The sequence below is a fragment of the Schistocerca serialis genome, chromosome 1, assembly GCF_023864345.2.
Source record: "Schistocerca serialis cubense isolate TAMUIC-IGC-003099 chromosome 1, iqSchSeri2.2, whole genome shotgun sequence".
In the NCBI taxonomy this organism is placed as follows: domain Eukaryota; kingdom Metazoa; phylum Arthropoda; class Insecta; order Orthoptera; family Acrididae; genus Schistocerca; species Schistocerca serialis.
The window spans coordinates 1268998135-1269018686 of NC_064638.1; the positions used below are offsets into that span (position 1 = coordinate 1268998135).

At 41.3% G+C, this 20552-nt stretch overlaps 1 non-coding gene across 1 annotated transcript; it reads right to left on the bottom strand.

Annotated features, from left to right (window-relative positions):
* Nucleotides 1-7365: 7365 nt before the first annotated feature.
* Trnas-cga (transfer RNA serine (anticodon CGA)) lies at nucleotides 7366-7440 on the bottom strand. The gene has a single exon. It is a non-coding gene; the product is annotated as a tRNA-Ser (tRNA).
* Nucleotides 7441-20552: the final 13112 nt, after the last annotated feature.

Genomic DNA, 20552 nt, shown 5'->3' on the forward strand with positions numbered 1-20552 from the left:
TTCATTGGGTGCCACTCACACGTTGGTGATAGAAAAATTACACATGACACATGTTTGTGCGCGATGGGTTCCAAGACCGCTGATTCCCAACAAAAGGACATTGACGTGCAGGTCTGCATGAAGCTTAAGTTGATGGTAGAGGAAGATCCGGAGTTTCTTCCAAACGTAATCACTGCTGATGAAACGTGGCTGCGTCATTTTTATCCTGAGAGCAAAGAGCAAAGCTCTGTGTAGAAATCTCTTTCATCACCAACCCCCAAAAACGCAAAAGTGTTTCCTTCTGCTGGGAAAGTTATGGTCATCTCATTCTTTGATATTCATGGAGTGGTTTGTCAGCATGTTGTACGTGCACACACATCAGTCACTGGACAATACTACAGGGATGACCTGAATGCATTGCAAGTCCATATCAGGCGCAAGAGACCACATTTCCGTAAAGCAGACTGGATGCTGCACCAAGATAATGCGCGGCCGTATATTGCCAATGTTGTTGCTGAATATCTTGCAAAAATCAACGTGAAGTGCATCCCTCACTCTCTCTATAGTCCGGATGTAGCCCCATGTGACTTTTCATATTCCCTAACATGAAGAAACGCCTTCGTGGGAGTCATTATCAATCACCTGAAGCAGTGGTGAAGGTTGTGGCGGCGATCTTGAAGGACCTGTCAAAAAATGGTTTCGAGCATGTGTTTGGCAGAAATGCTGGGACAAGTGCAACGCATCCATGGGAAACTACTTTGAGATGGACCATGAAAATTATGAGAATGAGTAAAGGTATGTTGACGAACAAAATATTATGATCACTCTTTATTGAAGAGCCCTCGTATGTTGTGCCTCTACATCTACATCCACACTCCGCAAGCCACCTGACAGTGTGTGGCGGAGGGTACCTTGAGTACCTCTATCGGTTCTCCCTTCTATTCCAGTCTCGTATTGTTCGTGGAAAGAAGGATTGTAGGTATGCCTCTGTGTGGGCTCTAATCTCTCTGATTTTATCCTCTTGCTCTCTTCGCGATATATACGTAGGAGGGAGCAATATACTGCTTGACTCCTCGGTGAAGGTATGTTCTCGAAACTTCAACAAAAGCCCGTACCGAGCTACTGAGCGTCTCTCCTGCAGGGTCTTCCACTGGAGTTTATCATCTCCGTAACACTTTCGCGATTACTAAATGATTCTGTAACGAAGCGCGCTGCTCTCCGTTGGATCTTCTCTATCTCTTCTATCAACCCTATCTGGTACGGATCCCACACTGCTGAGCAGTATTCAAGCAGTGGGCGAACAAGCGTACTGTAACCTACTTCCTTTGTTTTCGGATTGCATTTCCTTAGGATTCCTCCAATGAATCTTAGTGTGGCATCTCCTTTACCGACGATCAACTTTATATGATCATTCCATTTTAAATCACTGCTAATGCGTACTCCCAGATAATTTATGGAATTAACTGCTTCCAGTTGCTGACATGGCTATATTGTAGCTAAATGATAAGGGATCTTTCTTTCGATGTATTCGCAGCACATTACACTTGTCTACATTGAGATTCAATTGCCATTCCCTGCACCATGCGACAATTCGCTGCAGATCCTCCTGCATGTCAGTACAATTTTCCACAGCATCATCCACAAAAAGCCTCACGAACTTCGATGTCATCCACAAGGTCATTTATGTATATTGTGAATAGCAACGGTCCTACGACACGTAACTTCCGAAAACTTTCAATATTACATTTTTATTCATGTACAGATATATTGAAATTTTTGGTGCACGATTATATTGCCAAAGTAGATAAAGGACAAATGTAGATTGGGGCTGCTGTGTGACCCGTGTTCATTCCAGTTTGTGTAACTGGCTGTCGATCAGAAGCCGCTCCCTGCTGCAGCTGGCCACTCCACGCTAGCGTTCTCGCGCCACAGTCTGCGTCGTCTCTTGTCCTCTGTGAGCTCGTGATGTGTGGCGGAGGCGGCCGTTTTATGGCGGCTCGTAAACCACCGGCAGCGTTCCGTGACGTCACGTGACGACGAGACAAATGCCGGCAGCGGCTGAGTCAGGACGCGGTTTCTGGGCTGTTGGCTTTCTGAGAGCACCAGGGGTACGGCGCCTTATCCGCTGTCAGAGGGGCAACGGGCACGGGCAACAGGGAAGTACCCGGTGTGCACACGCAGTACGATTAGCCAAGTCGTGGCGGGAAACGTCAGCCGTTTGATTATCATTACTCAACAGCCGTTTTACTTTTGGGATGCCACATATCAATCAGTACGTGTTTTGGTGAGTAAAATCCGAATCTACCCTTAAAAATGCTCTGTCACAATATTTTTTAGTTTTTAAGGGTTTTATTCTTTATTGATTATTTTCCACATTTCACTGTTTATTGTTCTCTTCTTTGGAAGCTTTTTTATTTTTACAGGTGTGCCAGAAGATCTGAAAATCGTCATTAGATGGCATGTGTGATAAAGATTCCAAACTTCACTCAATTGACGACAATATAGTCCATGATGCGAAAGAAACTTTATGACCTAGCGCATGTTGAAACACGCATGGTGCAATTCTCATCACACTTATATCGACCCATCAGTATACTGCTGGTTTTTGTTACTTCAATGAGCCTTTCTTATGAGAGCTAATGGAAAGTTGCGGTGTTTAAAACTTACACTTACAATGACAACTAGCACACGTTGTGTAAACCAACTATTGCTACGTGTGTGGGAAATTCACCCCAAAATCTCAAAGAAAACCAGTCACTGATTTAGTTAAGAAAGCATAGAAACTGTGTTTTCGTTATCCTGTTGGTCGTCAAGGTAAAAATGTTGCATCTCATAGTGCGTGCATAGCCAGCACTACCATTTTAACCAAATCGTTGAAATAAAAACGCCCAGCCATGGCATTCGGTGTTCCAGTAGTGTGGTGTGAGCTTAAAGACCATTTCCCAGACTATTTCTGCTTCACAAACAATTCAAAACATTAAAGCAAAACTGGTATCCGAATGTATTTTCACTGCTTTTGCTGTGCCCCTAGATGGAGGGTTGCCCGTTCCAGTCCGTAAATTGCAAGTCACAGATTTACAAGGGTTCTTGACGAAATACTGAAGTTTTTGTGCCTATGAGACGACCGTGACACAAAGAACCACAATAAAGCCAAGGATTGGTCCATATGGAAGTCATATGTAACTGGAAAGGAAACTGTGAAAAACACTCGGTTGGTTGAGCCTGATATGGACATTTTGCCTGCACTTGACCTCAGGTTGAGCCTTATGAAAATATTAGTAAACTGATGAAAGATTCGTCCTTTGATGCCAAACTAATGGTTCAAATGGCTCTGAGTACTATGGGACTTAACATCTGTGATCATCAGTCCCCTAGAACTTAGAACTACTTAAACCTAACTAACCTAAGGACATCACACACATCCATGCCCGAGGCAGGATTCGAACCTGCGACCGGAGCGGTCACACGGTTCCAGACAACGGCCGGCGCCAAACTAATAAATATTGAATCAGCTACCTGGTTGTTATTCAAAGAAATTGTGAAGGGCATTACGGGCAACAAAGAGATGCAAAATGGAAGTGAGCGTTTGGCATCATTGGCCGGGAGGCGCCTTACGGGGGAGGTCCGGCCGCCTTGGTGCAGGTCTTATTACATTGGACGCCACATTGCGCGACCTGCCCGCCGGATGGGGATGAAATGATGATGAAGACAACGCAACACCCACTCCCTGAGCGGTGAAAATCCCCGACTCAGCCGGGAATCGAACCCGTGCTTGTAGGAAGGTAATCCGTCACTCTGACCACTCAGCTATCGGGGCGGACAACAAAGAGGTGACAACTATATTTCCATTGTGAATGGTCTGTTACACATGCAGAACATGGGGTGTAGAATTCCGCTTAAAATTCACTCTCAACAGTCCTACATTTATTTATTTCCGAAAAATATGGGAGCCGTAAGCCACAACGAGCTGGGTTAACACTATCACCAGCACGTCAGTACAATGGAGCAGCGATGTCCAGTCACTGGAACCCTCCAATGACAGGCGACTACCTCTGGGGTCTTGTTTGGGAGAGCGATGAAATAGCAAACAAAAGAGGAGCGTCATCGTCACATTTTTCGAATACCAAAGGAGATTAAAGATGATCTTCTACTGGGGCATGGCACATATACATATTAAATATTACTGAGTTCAAAAGTTCTCAACATGTTTCCAGCCGGCCGCAGTGGCCGAGCGGTTAAAGGCGCTACAGTCTGGAACCGCACGACCGCTATGGTCGCAGGTTCGAATCCTGCCTCGGGCATGGATGTGTGTGATGTCCTTAGGTTAGTTAGGTTTAAGTAGTTCTAAGTTCTAGGGGACTTATGACCACAGCAGTTGAGTCCCATAGTGCTCAGAGCCATTTAGAGCCAACATGTCTCCCTTGTTTCTTATATTTGTGTCAAAGTTCACCAGTACCGTTTTCATTCTGTTTTGTACCTATGAAATATGACATGATAGAGGAAAACTGATTTTTCTAGTGAATCCAGCACGCCAAATTTCGGTAAATACATCCACTTACAAACCAGATGCCGAAAAAAGTTTAAATTTGTTGACTGTTGTTATTAGGGCCGTGAACGGTCCAATATTGATAGTTCATGTTGTACGAGGGAGGAGTTGGTAGGGTAAGGGCAAAAAAAAAGGGGGAAAAACACAAGAAACAATCTTTTTATTTGAGGCCACTGCTGCATCAAAAACCATAGAATCCACACAGCTGCTGCGATGCTTCAGTCACAAATTTTATGGGCGACCAAAAGGTTTCCGTTCGAAGACCATATAGTATGCCAATGAGGAAAAACAGCCGCGACCTTTGAGGCAATTCTCCCACCGATGCAACAGGTTGAAGATATCAGTTTGGTAAAACACCGTGTCCTATTGTCTGAGGAAGTCTGTAACCGCCTGCCGCACATCCTCGTCCGACAAGAACCGTCGACCCTTCAAGGCCTTTTTTAAGGGGCCGAAGGCGTGGTAACCGCATGAGCAGAGACCAAGAATACAGGGCGGGTGCTCGAGTGTCTCCCACTTACGTTGGCATAACTTCGGTATTGCGACATTTGGCTCGAATAACGACCAGCACGGAACTTGGGGCATCATTCCACAGCCGTGGTTTCCGACAGACATGTTGCCCCAAAAACACTCTTGTGTCTACCTGTGTTTGATGGCCGGCGTCATAGTTCATGTCTCCGCATTTACCGCACGCACGTCAGGAAGACATGAATGCCCCACTGGTCCCTTTCCTACATGCCGGTGCTTATATACCCACATCTGAGTAACGCTACGTTGCATATACGCTGCAGCAATGCCCTCTAACGGAAGCTTTTTTATCGTCCCCTATGCGTACCAGTAAACTGCTAATTAATCACGAGGTCAACTGGCACCAAAATCTTACCAAAACCTGCGTTAATGCAACACAAAATAAGCAGCTGGACTTGATCATGAAGTCTTGAGTGCATTAAACTCGCCTTATGGGGATGCTACAAAATTTGGAAAAATTAAGAAATATGCAAACACTTAAAGTACACAAAAAAGACTATAAGAAGGCTTTTAGAATTATGAAATAAAAATATATAAATTCAAAAGGCTAGTAAAATAAAATAAAACATCATTAATTTTAAACAAAAACACTTCTGAAAACGTAGTAACAACAGACAATGCTAGAGCCCCCCCCCCCCCCCGCCCCCATATATGTTATGCATATAATGCCACCAAACCAATGATAACCCAAGACGTAGATCATCTTTTTTTTTAATATTTGGGCAAGGCAGCCATAACAAATTTAAAAAATTACAACTGAAAACACCACCAAAGACAGACACTTATGCTACAACAAGAGCAAATCAAATGGTACTTGAAAGTTTAAACAACACTTACCTGAGGTCGGCAATCAGAGTGGCAAATGGAAGGTGCAACACGTTTCATTCAAAACGCCACTCACCAGGTTAATTCTTCTTCAACGTTTCTCTCGTTTTGCGGTGAACGAATTTCACATATATTACAGTAATTACACCGTAGCCCGTAGTCTTGGGGTAGCGTCTTTGATTCATAAACAAAAACTATTCGGTCCCGGATTCGAATACCGCTGCTGCCTAAATTTTGATTAATAATCAGCATTGGCGGCAGAAGACTTCCGGCGTAAGAAGTCACCCTCATTCTGCCAACAGCCTTATCAAAGAAGGCGGAGGAGCGGACAGAGGTGATAGAAGTGGGAAACTGACCCTAAAGGCGGAAGAATCAGCGATGATCAACGGCATGAAGATGCAGGAGGCAATGGAAACCACTGCATTAAAGACACGTAACGAGTATTCACAGGGCATGTGACCAGTAATTAAAGAAGTGTCATGATGACCTCTCTATTGGCAAAAGATTCCGGAATAGTCCCCCATTCGGATCTCTGGGAGGGGACTGAAAATGGGGAGGTTACCATGAGAAAAAGATTGAAAAATCAAAGGAAGGATAACGTTCTACGAATCTGCGAGTGGAATTTCAGAAGCTTGAACGTGGTAGGGAAACTAGAAAATCTGAAAATGGAAATGCAGAAGCCCAATCTAGATATAGTAGGGGTCAGTGAAGTGAAATGGAAAGAAGAGCCGGCCGCGGTGGTCTAGCGGTTCTAGGCGCTCAGTCCGGAGCCGCGCGACTGCTACGGTCGCAGGTTCGAATCCTGCCTCGGGCATGGATGTGTGTGATGTCCTTAGGTTGGTTAGGTTTAAGTAGTTCTAAGTTCTAGGGGACTGATGACCATAGATAAGTCCCATGGTGCTCAGAGCCATTTTTTGGAAAGAAGACAAGGATTTCTGGTCTGATGAGTACAGGGTAATCAACACCAGCAGAAAATGGTATAACAGGAGTAGGATTCGTTATGAATAGGAAGGTAGGTCAAAGGGTGTGTTACTGTGAACAGTTCAGTGATAGGGTTGTTCTTATCAGAATCGACAGCAAACCAACACCGAGAACGATGGTTCAGGTATACATGCCGACGTCGCAAGCTGAAGATGAAGAGATAGAGAAAGTGTATGAGGATATTGAAAGGGTAACACATTATGTAAAGGGGGATGAAAATCTAATAGTCGTAGGGAACTGGAATGCAGTTGTAGGGGAAGGAGTAGAAGAAAAGGTTACAGGAGAAAATGGGCTTGGGACAAGGAATGAATAGGAGAAAGACTAATTGAGTTCTGTAACAAGTTTTAGCTAGTAATAGCGAATACCCTGTTCAAGAATAAGAAGAGGAGGAGTTATATTTGGAAAAGGCGGTGTGATACAGGAAGATTAATGTAGGGAGTTAGAGGCTTTTCTTAGTTTCATTTTGCAGTGTACCTGAAATGATGAAACTTCCTGGCAGATTAGAACTGTGTGCCGGACCGAGACTCGAACTCGGGACCTTTGCCTTTCGCGGGCAAGTGCTCTACCAGCTGAGCTATCCAGGCATGGCTCACGCCCAGTCCTCACAACTTTGCTTCTGCCAGTACCTCGTCTCCTACCTTCCAAACTGACAGAAGTAAAGTTGTGAGGACTGGGCGTGATTCGTGCTTGGGTAGCTGAGTTGGTAGAACACTTGCCCGCGAAAGGCAAAGGTCCCGAGCTCGAGTCTCGGTCCGGCACACAGTTTTAATCTGCCAGGAAGTTTCATATCAGCGCACACTCCGCTGCAGAGCGAAAATCTCATTCTGGATACCTGAAATGATGTTTGTAAGTAATGGTGTGTTGCATTTGGATGGACATATCATGACACAGAAGTAGTACACTGGGAGCAGATTTTGTGTAATGCACTCCCAAGTGATCCAGAGTGCCACAGGAGCATGCGAGATACAGTTATTCTTATATAGGACAAGAGTGGAAGATGGCCACAAGACATCCCAGCACCACAGCCCTATCTCTTACTGTCTGGCAACGATCGTTACCCTGCGACAATTACGCTGGGATTTGATAGTCTTATGGGTACCCACAGTGCAGTCTGCAAACGGGTTACATTCCTTCTCGGATACCAGTGGGTATCAAACGTGGCGTAATTCCTCAGGTGAGTTTCCAAAAGGACTACCCTACACCTCGTCACCATATGGGACGCGTGCCATTCGAGGATGCTTTCGCATCCCCGCTACTGCCACTCTAATTCCAGTGGAGGATAACCGTTGTCCTGGGCTTGAATACTGGATGGTTCCCGTTAGTTTTGAGTGAAAATTTCGTGCGGTCTGCCAAGAGACTTCGTTGTGACCAAAGAGTCCCTCTATCGGACGACTCGACTCTTCGAATGACTGTCCCAGTGTTCCCCTTTCTTACAGGACCAAGTCACATTCGGCTCATGTTAGCAACATTACTATTGTTGCGTCAGACAAGAAACCCCCGATTTCGTTGTACTGAATATGCTGCACAGGACGTCAGCGTCCCAATGAAGGGCACAGAGCAGGAACGGGTGCTACAAGGCAGCTATTTGGCTAATCGCCAGGCAGTGTGCTGTGGCCGACCACTTCTAACATCGTAGCGCCTACGGCATCGGCATCCCACTTCACGCCCAACCAACACGGGATGTCTGCTTTACAGGGAGTATATCCACCAGGAAAACCTACGTCGTCTGTGTTGTCAACACAAATATTTACCGGCGGCCACAACACAACACAAGACAACACCAGGTCTCCACCAACGGCCGCAGGGACCGCTACCCGTTCGCGGAGCCTGCAGAACAGCTTCAACAGAGGTCGCAGCTAGCCCAGGATCTATTTTGATACGCCAGACACGTGATCGAAAATAGTTCCAGAAGATACATCCGCCAAACGGGCTTTATAAGGCGGTGCACTGCCGGCAAATGGCACCTTCCTCCGGAGGAAACGAGACAATTCGGCCCACGGCCTGGATGGGATCGTCAACGAACATCTCCGTCGACTACCGCGTAATCTCCTAGTCATATTCATCACGATATTGAACTGTTGTCTTCCGAGTGGCCTTTTCCCTCCGCAGTGGAAACAGTCAAAGCTTATTGCGATCCCAAAGCCTTCTAAAGACCCTATGGTCCCTGCCAACAACAAGCCCGTCAGCCATTTGAACACCATGGCGAAGGTGTAAGTAGGCTGTTTATGTTTTCTCTATGTAAGTAGGCTGTTTAGGTTTTTTATTGGTAACGCCACCTCTGTATGACAATCACTGGCTGTGCTGTGGGCAGTCTGTGTCTGCTTTGCATTGTTGTAATACTCGCCATTGTAGTGTTAGGCAGCTGGCTGTGAACAGCGCGTAGCGTTGCGCAGTTGGAGGTGAGCCGCCAGCAGTGGTGGATGTGGGGAGAGAGATGGCGGAGGTTTGCAATTTGTCATGAACTGATATATATATTATGACTTGTGATGATATTAAGGTAAATACATTGTTTGTTCTCTATTAATATCTTTCATTTGCTAACTATCCCTATCAGTAGTTAGTGCCTTTAGTAGTTTGAATCTTTTATTTAGCTGGCAGTAGTGGCGCTCGCTGTATTGCAGTAGCTTGAGCAGCGAAGATTTTTGTGAGGTAAGTGATTTGTGAAAGGTATAGTTTAATGTTTGTCAGGGCCATTCTTTAGTAGGGAGTTTTGAAAGTCAGATTGCGTTGCGCTAAAAATATTGTGTGTCAGGTTAAGCACAGTCCTGTATAATTGTTCAAAGGGGACGTTTCATATGTCGACCCTTAGCCTAGGATACCTCACTGGAATCTTCTGATTTTTTCTTGTAGTTTGTGTATTTAGTGTAGATTTTGTTTATTGCTAGCGCGTAATTGTAGAGAGAATTTCCTTTGTAGTTGCAGTCTTTCATTGTTGTATAGTAAAACAGTTGTGGCATTCATGTAGATTTGCAGCAAGTATTTCGCAGCTGCGCTTGCAATTAACTAGATATTATTTTCAGTGCTATGTTAATGTGTTCTCTTATTTTTGATCTTCAAATTGTGTTTTTCTGTGTTGTCGTGTGAAATACTGTGACAATAATGGCGTGTGAAAAACGTAATACTAGGCTCCAAAGTAAACTGAGAAATGACAGTGAAGACGAAGGCAGTGTGTTAGCGCCGCAGAGTAATGAATTAACTGATGTTCAAAGTAGTAATTTGGTAATCGTGCATATGGAAATGGAGCGGGCGGCAAACAATGGCACGGACAGTGAAACAATTAGTGAAGAGGGAAGCATTATCGATCGATCGGTCGGCAACAGCTCGCCTCAGGAATCCGAAATGACAGGACACAATTTCGCAAATACTGTAGATTCGGGTTTTGGGTTATCACCGTTTTCTCAAATAAGTCAAGACGCATTTTCTGCTTGTCAAAATGTGAATGTTGCCGGTGCAAATGCACTGCCGAAAAGCGTAGAGAAACAGATTCCAGACACTAATACATTATTATTGCAATTAATGCAACAAATGGAACAAAATCAGAGACAAATGGGACAAAATCTTAAAAAGTTAGACACAGTGGAACAAAATCTCAAAAAGTTAGACACAGTGGAACAAAATCTCAAAAAGTTAGACACAATGGAACAAAATCAGAGACAAACACAGCAAAAGCTTCAAAAGTTAGACACAATGGAACAAAATCTTAAAAAGTTAGACTCATTGGAGCAAACTCTTGAACGAACACGTGAGGATTTAACTGCTGAGTTACATCACATTGAATCGAAATGTCAAAAAGTCTGTAATGACGTAAAAACACAAATTTGTGAGCATTTCCAACCTATTTTTTCGCGTCATGAAAATGCACTACAGAATCACGAAGCAGCTATAAAAGAACTGCAAACTATTGTTCATGAAAATCACAACACCTTGCAAGCTAAAATTGACTCAGTTGCATCTACCGAATCGGTTACGCAACTTGCAAAAACTCAGGATAACTTAAAGTACACAGTAGATTCGATTTCAACACAAATGGACACTCTGAAACTTGGTTCAGAAAAACACACTGAGGAAATGTGTTCATTATCAGAGAAAGTAGTTGAACTTTCGGATCAGCTAAATAATTTATCTGCGAAGGTAGATGATAATCTGAATGACGCAAAACCGGTAGTCTTTAATGACACAGAACAGAACGCACAAATTAGGAAACTGAAACAAAATCTGAATCAAATTGATACGCAACACCAAAGAGAAATCCGGGAAGTACAAGATCAGCTGACACAGGTAATACAAGAATTACGTATTTCAGAAGACACTCGCGCTCCAACACGGGAAGAGGGACTTAGAAACACGGAAAAGCCGCAAAATAATAACACAGGGCATTTCGGAAGTTATGAAAGAAATTGGCAATGTGCACCGAATTTTGAGATGGAACGGCCGACACGACCTAACAATGACCGATATGCGACTCGCCGACATGATGATTTTGACTATAAGCTGTTCATTACTACACGTAAATTCAAAACATTTAAGAATTCTGGCAACGACATTCATCCACAAGCATGGCTCCATCAATTCTCTCATTGTTTTCCTCCCAACTGGTCGTTAGAACACAGATTAGAATTTATGTGTGGCTACTTAGAGAATGAACCAGCTGTAAGAATGCGATCGGTCATTCACGATTGCCACAGTGAGGGAGAATTTTACCATGCCTTCCTCTCAGCATATTGGTCTCAAGCTACACAAGACCGTGTAAAACATAACATCATAATGATGAAACACTTCGAACAATCTGAATTTTCCAGTCTTGTGAAATATTTTGAAGACATGTTGCACAAGAATCAATACCTGTCAAACCCATACAGCCCCTCAGAACTCATCCGCATTTGCTTAATCAAACTGCCTAAACATTTACGACATATTATTTTAGCAGGACGTTGCAAAGACGACATTGAAGCTTTTCAGGGACTGTTACAAGAATTAGAAATTGACACTGACAATCGCGGAACGCGAAACCAGGAACACAACAATTACAGGTCACATCCGTCGCAAATCCGCGATGAAAGAAGTAATAACTGGACACGACAAGGCTATTCTCACAACACAAATCGTGACCAAAATAGACAACACCCGTATGACAACCGTTGGCAGAGTAGTAATAACTACAGGAAAAGATCACCTCTCCGTGGTAATGACTATCACAGAGACAATCAGAGAAACAGACAATATGGGAACCAAAATAAATATTATCAGGGGAGACAGAATAACTTTAGACGCAACGGTCCAGCGCGCAGTTTCGATTCAGGGAGAAATTCTCCACCACGTGACCGACAAGAAAGAAACTATGGCATCTACCGACATGACGACAGACGATATGATCGTAACGATAGACCTGAACTGCATCAGAACTGGCGGGATTCAAACAGAGCAGGGCCCTCTCGTCACGGTGAATTTGTAGAAGTTAGGTCTCCAAATCCCAATAACGACGCGCGCCAACAAAGAGACAATAGGCAATGACTCACACCGATGGCAGCCACAAAACGTTCTTATGACACTAACGACGCAGCTGCCGTAGCTAGTAATTACGTAAAAATGGAAGACATTAGGGACATCTTACTCCAGGAACACGACATAAAACATAACAATATTGCATATCCTGTGATTCACATTACAGTAAATGACGTAAAATTTACGGCAGTACTTGACTCTGGCAGTCCCATCTCAGTAATTAGTGAAACAGCCTTTAGCAAATGTAACAAATCGAACGATTGCCCTACACTTCCGTTACGTAAGATTAAATTACAAGGTGCAATCTTTGGAAAAAGTGTAGATGTACGCCAGCAAACCAATTTAGAATTCTTTTGTCAAAGCCAGAGCTTCTCTATAAACTTTCTTATTGTTCCATTATTGTCGACGGAAATTATATTGGGAGTAGACTTTTTGAATGAATACAAAGCAATCTTAAGCTTTCACGATGCTGAAATAAGTTTAGAGAAAGAAGGTAAGTCAATAGCTTTGAAATTTGAAGACTGGGTCTCAAACCATGACGAGGAAATTAATCGGCTTTACCTTCTGTTAGACAACAGTTCGGACTTTTCTACGGAACTAGACACTAACAATCACTCTGCAAGTACTGACAGGGATGATATCGACGGCGCATTTGACATTAATAAGTTAATTCAGAATAAAATTCAAACAATTGAGAATTGTAATGACACTGATAGGCAGGACCTTTTTGAGATTTTACAAGCACATTCCACAGTTTTTACTCATAAAACAGGAACAATCAAGGGATTTCAATACCAATTTCGTGTTCGTGAGCATACTAAATTTTGTGTTAGACCATATGTAATTCCAGCACATTATAGGGACCGTGTTAGAACAGAAATACAATCTATGCTTGACGAGGGCATTATTGAGCCTGCAGTAAGCTCATACAACAATCCATTACATGTTGTTGAAAAGAAAAATGGATCGATCAGACTTGTCTTAGATTCGAGACAAATCAATACTATCATTATTCCTGAAACAGACAGGCCGCAGACGATGGAAGAACTTCTTCAAAATTTTAATGGTGTAAAAGTGTTGTCTTCCATTGATCTCAGATCCAGCTTTTATCAGATCGAACTTCATCCAGAATGCAGAAAATACACAGCTTTCCTTTGTTTCGGCGTTTGTTATCAGTTTCGGAAACTTCCCTTTGGTTTGAACATTTCTTCAGCAGCATTTATTCGCGGGCTAAATTCCGTATTACCTGAGTTCTTAAAACGTCACATCACCTTATATGTGGACGATATTCTAATAGCGGAAGCTTCATGGGAACAACATAATCGCATCCTCAACAGTCTGTTACGTATTTTTGCAGAATCTGGAATTACAGTTAACTTGGAAAAGTCTGAATTCGGTAGGTCAAAGGTGAGGTTTTTGGGACATATTATTTCTTCTGAAGGCATTCAGCCGGATCCTGAAAAGTTAGAAGCAATCAGAGCCATTCCAGTTCCATCCACAAAAAGACAAGTCCGCAGTTTTCTAGGTCTCGTAAATTTTTACCGTCGTTTTCTGAATATGCAAATTCTAGTTACACCAAAACTTTGTTCTCTCACTGGAAAAAATACTATTTGGAACTGGGACGAACAAGCACAGTTGGAATTCAATTCTTTGAAAGAAGCGTTACTTCACGCGCCAATACTAGCTCATCCTGATCTGTCACAAGATTTCTGCCTTAGTACGGATTCTTCTAAAGTCGGTCTTGGTGCCCATTTATTTCAAGAAGCCATAGAAAATGACACTACCGTTCAGAAAACCATTGCTTTTGCTAGCCGAGTGCTAACAAAATCTGAAAAAAATTATTCCGTTACTGAATTAGAAGCTTTAGCTATCGTTTGGGCATTTAACAAATTCCGTTTCTTTCTTTCTGGTAAGCACGTAAAAGTATACAGTGATCATCGTGCATTACAATTTCTTATGTCTTCAAAATTAAATCATGACAGGTTAAAACGTTGGGCATTGTTTCTGCAAGAATTCCGCTTCACAATAGTCTACATTCCCGGCAAGGAGAACATTGTTGCGGACGCACTGTCACGCGCACCGGCTGGGCTTGAGAAAAGTACCACAGAAGGCAACCTCGAGAAAAATTTCAGTATTCTTTACATTCAGAAAGTCGCCTTTGAAAACTTCATCACCACATCTTTAAAGGACATTGCTCATGAACAAGATAAAGATCCGATTTGGAAAGACATCAAGAGCAAATGGCATGAAAAGACACACACACAGATTCGGCATTATTACCTGGTTAGAAACAACATACTCTTCAAACGCTGCACTGTTGATGACAAGCTATGGGTACTTTGCATTCCAGACGATTTTGTTAATAAGCTCATTTGGTACATTCATTTCAGCTACGCACATTTTGGCCCACGAAAATGTTATCATATTCTTCGAACGACTTGTTATTTTAACAATATGGAAAAGCGAATTCGAAGAGTCTTGTCTATTTGTAAACTTTGTCAAAAGGCGAAACCATCTACTGTCTCACATCGTGCTCCGTTGTTTCCTATTATTCCTTCTAAATTAAAAGAATTTGCTGCCGTTGATCTCTTGGGACCGCTTGTCAGAACATCTAATGGATTTTCGTACGTTCTAGTCGCTGTTGAACTTACTTCAAAATTTGTTTCTTTCACTCCGTTATGTAAAGCCACTGGACGATCTGTATCCAACGCCTTTGTTAAAAATTTCTTACGTGAAGTTGGACACGTTAGTAAAGTCATTTCAGATAACGGACCGCAATTCAGATCTGCTGTTTGGTCACGCATGCTTCGCAACCATAAAATCAAACCTGTTTTTATTTCATTGTACTCACCACATTGCAACCCGTCTGAACGGATTATGAAAGAAATCAATAAGCTTTGCAGACTTTATTGTCACAGAAAGCATCAGCATTGGGACAGATATTTACACTTATTTCAAAACGTGCTGAATGAAATGCCTCACGACTCCACTGCTTTACCACCTACTCTTGTACTGAAGAATGAAGAACCACCGAACAGAATCAGAGAGCTTGTACCTTTCCCGAATACACGTAAACTTCGACACAAAGACATAATTGATTTGGCTCTTAAAAATATAAAATCTGCAGCAGACAAAAGGAGAAAACTACACGGTAAAGCAAATGCAAAGAAATTGTATATTGGTCAGAAAGTTCTCATTAAAGCTCATTCATTGTCACATAAGAAGAAACACTTGAGTCACAAATTCTTTCTAGTTTACAATGGACCTTACAGAATCCGACGTATACCACATGATAATTGCGTTGAAGTTGAAACTCTGCGTACTAGGAAGAGTAAAGGTTTACACCACATTTCTCATGTAAAAACATTTATTGACAGATAATCTGCCTTTTAACTTTGTCTTTGCCATAAAACGTTTCACTTCACGTTACTAGTATGCTTTAGAAACTGTTACCATGCAACAATGTTTGAAGTTAAATATCCAATCAAGAACCAAGAGAACTTATTTAAACAGAAATGACGAATGCATTGTTATAGTAAACAGACGTCACAGTGTTATTGTGTGTGTACATTCTTGCTTGTTTGTTGCACGATTACGTAACGACTATAAGGCTCACATACTTAGAACATTTACCAGTACTGCTAATGAGATTTTAATGCAACATTTTGGTTTATTTGAAAATACATTCTGAATTTAAAGTGCTTTCTGAAAGATACCAGATGACACAGAGGTTAGTTTATGTGACAGCTACACGATTTTTATCACGACGCTACTAATGAGTGACAATTTACAATGTTGCTTTTGCGGTGTATCTGTTTTATATCTGCACAGTTTTCTGAATTCTTCTGGAAATCAAAACATGTTTTATTAGTAACTTTTGTGGTATAGCTACAAGGAGACAGCCTTTTCCATAGCACAACAATACGTTACAGCACAGTACTTTCATCATCACAACAATAAGCGTAATAACTAAGATATCTCTACGCAAAGCATTTCACTTTTGTTTATCATGAGGTAAGTACATTGGCTTCTGCAGAACTTAGCTTTTGGAGGAAAATAACTACGACACTTTCACAGAGATTATCTTACAACAATATGCACATTTAGCGCTACAGGACACGCATTTCAGTGATTAATTTTGTACTTAAAACATTTATTTTTAAAGATTTTTGAATTACAAAGAAAGTTTTCAGTGATACATTTCATTTCATTTCTGTAATCTGTAACACCTGAGGGTATAATTACATTAATCCTCAGGGGGGTACACGCTTACTTTGTGTACCATGTGTTTGGCAAGCACAAGGAGCCCTAGCTAATATGGTATTTGCTTATACAACTTTACACATCGGTACCATATTTTTCTAACACTCAAATTACACAGCTATCTGATCATTTAACAGAGAAAGAAACTTTTTTTACTACATCTGTGACACATGTTTACGCAATTACACAGTTGGGTAACTTCACACTTATGAAACTGTATTTTGTCTGTACTTTGTAAACTGTTCATATTTTTTTTGGAACCATTGTGATACTATGAGAGCTTTGAATGATATATTTGGTAAGGGAGCATGATTTTAAAGTACGTTTGAGGCAGATGACACTTTTGACATGAGCAGAGAATTTTTTTAATTATTGGAGGAAGCTACGACGATTTTGAGATTTGACTGAGGTGTTATGATGTTATTTTTACGACGACGATGTGTATTATGCTGCTGAGGTATGTTTATGATTAATAGGCTGAGGCTATATGAGTTATTTGATTATGCTTCATATTTATAATGACGAAATATTGACGAGTGTCGATGGATACGTATATGTGTAATAAGGTAAGGAGTAATGAATAGTGGGTAGGGACTCTTGACTTGTGAAAAAGGATGTTGGAAACCAAGAATCGTACTTTAAGAGTTATGACATGTGTGAATCATGTGTGAATGTATCACAATGCCACTGAACATTTTTTGGACACTGTTATATTCATAGGATTTTGTTTCTACAGATTTGCAACGCTAATTCTTGACCTGTGAAGTATTTTTATGTGAGACTGTCACTTTAGCGAAAATTGCTGTCGTAAATATTTCCGTACGAAAGTTAAGTGACCACCTGCACGTAATGCGTCGCGGGCACCCAGCTGTGTCAGACGCCTGGAGAAAAAGTCATTAGCGCGTGCCTTTCAGAGCACAGGAAGAAAGAAAAAAAAAGAAAGGGAAGGCCATTATCCTGGCCATTGTCATCCCTTTAGAGAAAGCATCGCAAAAACGACACGGTCGAACTTGAAAACATATGATTACACTAGCTCTTAATTTACGATATTTACTGAAATGCCTAATAAAATGACAAGAAATATTGTTACATCTGCACACCTGATTACGACAAGCGTCTTTCTACGAGAGTTGAGAGCTACTAACTTATGAAATGTCACATGACTACTGAATGATATTTTTATGCTTTGCTTTTCATAGTTGCTTATTTCATTTGACATCTGTTTTCCAGCTGTGTTGCAGCATTGCTTTTATAAAATAAAATGCATTTGCTAATGTGAACACTTTCTGTCAACAGATCTATTAAATAATTATTTTATGATCCACATTCTTTAAAAAAGGAGCACTTGGAAAGGAAAGAACAATAAGAAGGATCTAGTAACAGTAACACATAATTTTCTTTTCAAGTACATGGTAATATTTCTTTTTACAATCAGTTGTTGTGGTGCACCACTTTAATTACTTAGACATTAAGATGTGATTATACATTTGCCTTATCTGCATTGTTATCTTTAGTGTACTATTTTTTCTACTTGAGCTATGTCATGTTTCGATATAAGCTGCTGTTTGCCAGGCATAGTGCTACTGAACTTTAATTTGTGTTACTCTGCTAAGCCAGATTTATTTTTTTTTTGCTGCACAGTGCCCTATATGAGTTGTAATATTGCAATTGCTTTGGCATTTGTATTTTTGTCATTGATGTTTGTGTTAATTGTTTTGTGCTGCTGCATTGCCTCGTCCCTTAGCTTAGCATCTGAGCTCAGTAGATTTAAGTTAGCTTAAGAGGGGGTAGACTATATGAGAAACTGACTATGGAGAATAGGTAAAGAATGCATTGCGAAGTTATATAAAAAGGATTTGGGCCCAAATGAGTATTGTACAATCAGAAATAATTATTTTGAAAGAAATATGAACAGAATACAGAAAGCATGCTTGGATAGGATTTTTTTGGTGGAAACAAAGGATGAAATAAGAGGAAAGATATATGAAGTTTTGGGTTGGACTGCAGTACCAAATGTTACACTGAAAACGAACCCTGTCCTTTCCAATTGGTGTTATCCCACTATGTGTTTGTGTACCCTTGAGTATTTGTTTTCTTCCTGTCTCTGTGTAGTTTCATAGAATTTTTTCTTCTTTTAATATTAAGCTACATTCACTATGATGAGGAATACTGTTATCCTCGAATATAATTGGCATTAATAATATGTTATTTACTTTGTAAAGATGTTTAGACATTATTTACTCTATTTTGTGTTAATGCTAATGTGTGAAGTTGATGTTTCAAAAGTTATTGTGATCTTTTATGTATGTACTCATGTCATAATTCCTGTAACACTGACGTATATGTCTATTTCTATTCTTTTGTAACGCCTGTTTTACTACAAATGTTATCTGTATTGTTATGTTCTTTAATGATGTATTTTGTACCTTTGTTATTGTATTCTTCTGTTATAAAATTGTAATTGTCACCAGTTCATGATATTATTAACTTGTAAGTTCCATTTCACTGCACACGTTTCTGTTGGTCATAGTATATGGACAATATGTGAGAAGTAGGGACTGATAGTGTTTGCACGTGTGTTGGTAATTCAGCAAGGGACTGGATAACAGCATTGCTGGTTCTGAGGACAATTAAAAGAAAAACTTTCTGAGTGCACAAGTGGTGGTTTATGGACTTGCTATATTCTCTGCAAGAATCTTCGATGGTGATTGTGCACCTGCACAGTCACAACGGATGGCTGCTGGCCGTCTCTACCAGGACTACAGTGGGTCTGCACCTCTGGTGGCCCACCAATACCATTATCTCTACAAGGACTCCAGTGGGTCTGCTCTGTGATGACCTACCTACCAATATTCTTCCAAACTTCGAATGACTCTGCTGTGGGTTTGCTCTGTTGTGGCCCATTACCTGTCTGCATGTCGAGAGTCAGCACTGTCTTTCCGTTGGAAGGTCAACACTACTTCTTCAAGACTGCATGGAAATCCACTACTTCTATGTGCATTTTCTTTTACTGCTTGGACTTTGAGAAAAACTCTGCATTTTTACTGTGATGAACAATGTGGACTGTCTTTATGGACTGTGAGAAATTTTGATCTTTTGACCAACATAATATTAATAAGTGTGTGCATTTTATATCTTTGTTACTGTAATTGTGAAAAATTTTTGTCAAATCTGTATTGGCCAGTGCCCAACACCATTTGTAAAAATTTTTGTGGGGAGCATGGGGGCTATGTAAGTAGGCTGTTTATGTTTTCTCTATGTAAGTAGGCTGTTTAGGTTTTTTATTGGTAACGCCACCTCTGTATGACAATCACTGGCTGTGCTGTGGGCAGTCTGTGTCTGCTTTGCATTGTTGTAATACTCGCCATTGTAGTGTTAGGCAGCTGGCTGTGAACAGCGCGTAGCGTTGCGCAGTTGGAGGTGAGCCGCCAGCAGTGGTGGATGTGGGGAGAGAGATGGCGGAGGTTTGCAATTTGTCATGAACTGATATATATATTATGACTTGTGATGATATTAAGGTAAATACATTGTTTGTTCTCTATTAATATCTTTCATTTGCTAACTATCCCTATCAGTAGTTAGTGCCTTTAGTAGTTTGAATCTTTTATTTAGCTGGCAGTAGTGGCGCTCGCTGTATTGCAGTAGCTTGAGCAGCGAAGATTTTTGTGAGGTAAGTGATTTGTGAAAGGTATAGTTTAATGTTTGTCAGGGCCATTCTTTAGTAGGGAGTTTTGAAAGTCAGATTGCGTTGCGCTAAAAATATTGTGTGTCAGGTTAAGCACAGTCCTGTATAATTGTTCAAAGGGGACGTTTCAAAGGTCCTGGAGTCTCTCATACTCCACCACATTTCCTAGCCTCTGGCAGCAGCTGGGACGATCCGTCTCGAACAGTTTGGATTTACCTCCCACCTGTCCGCTGAACTGCAAGTTCT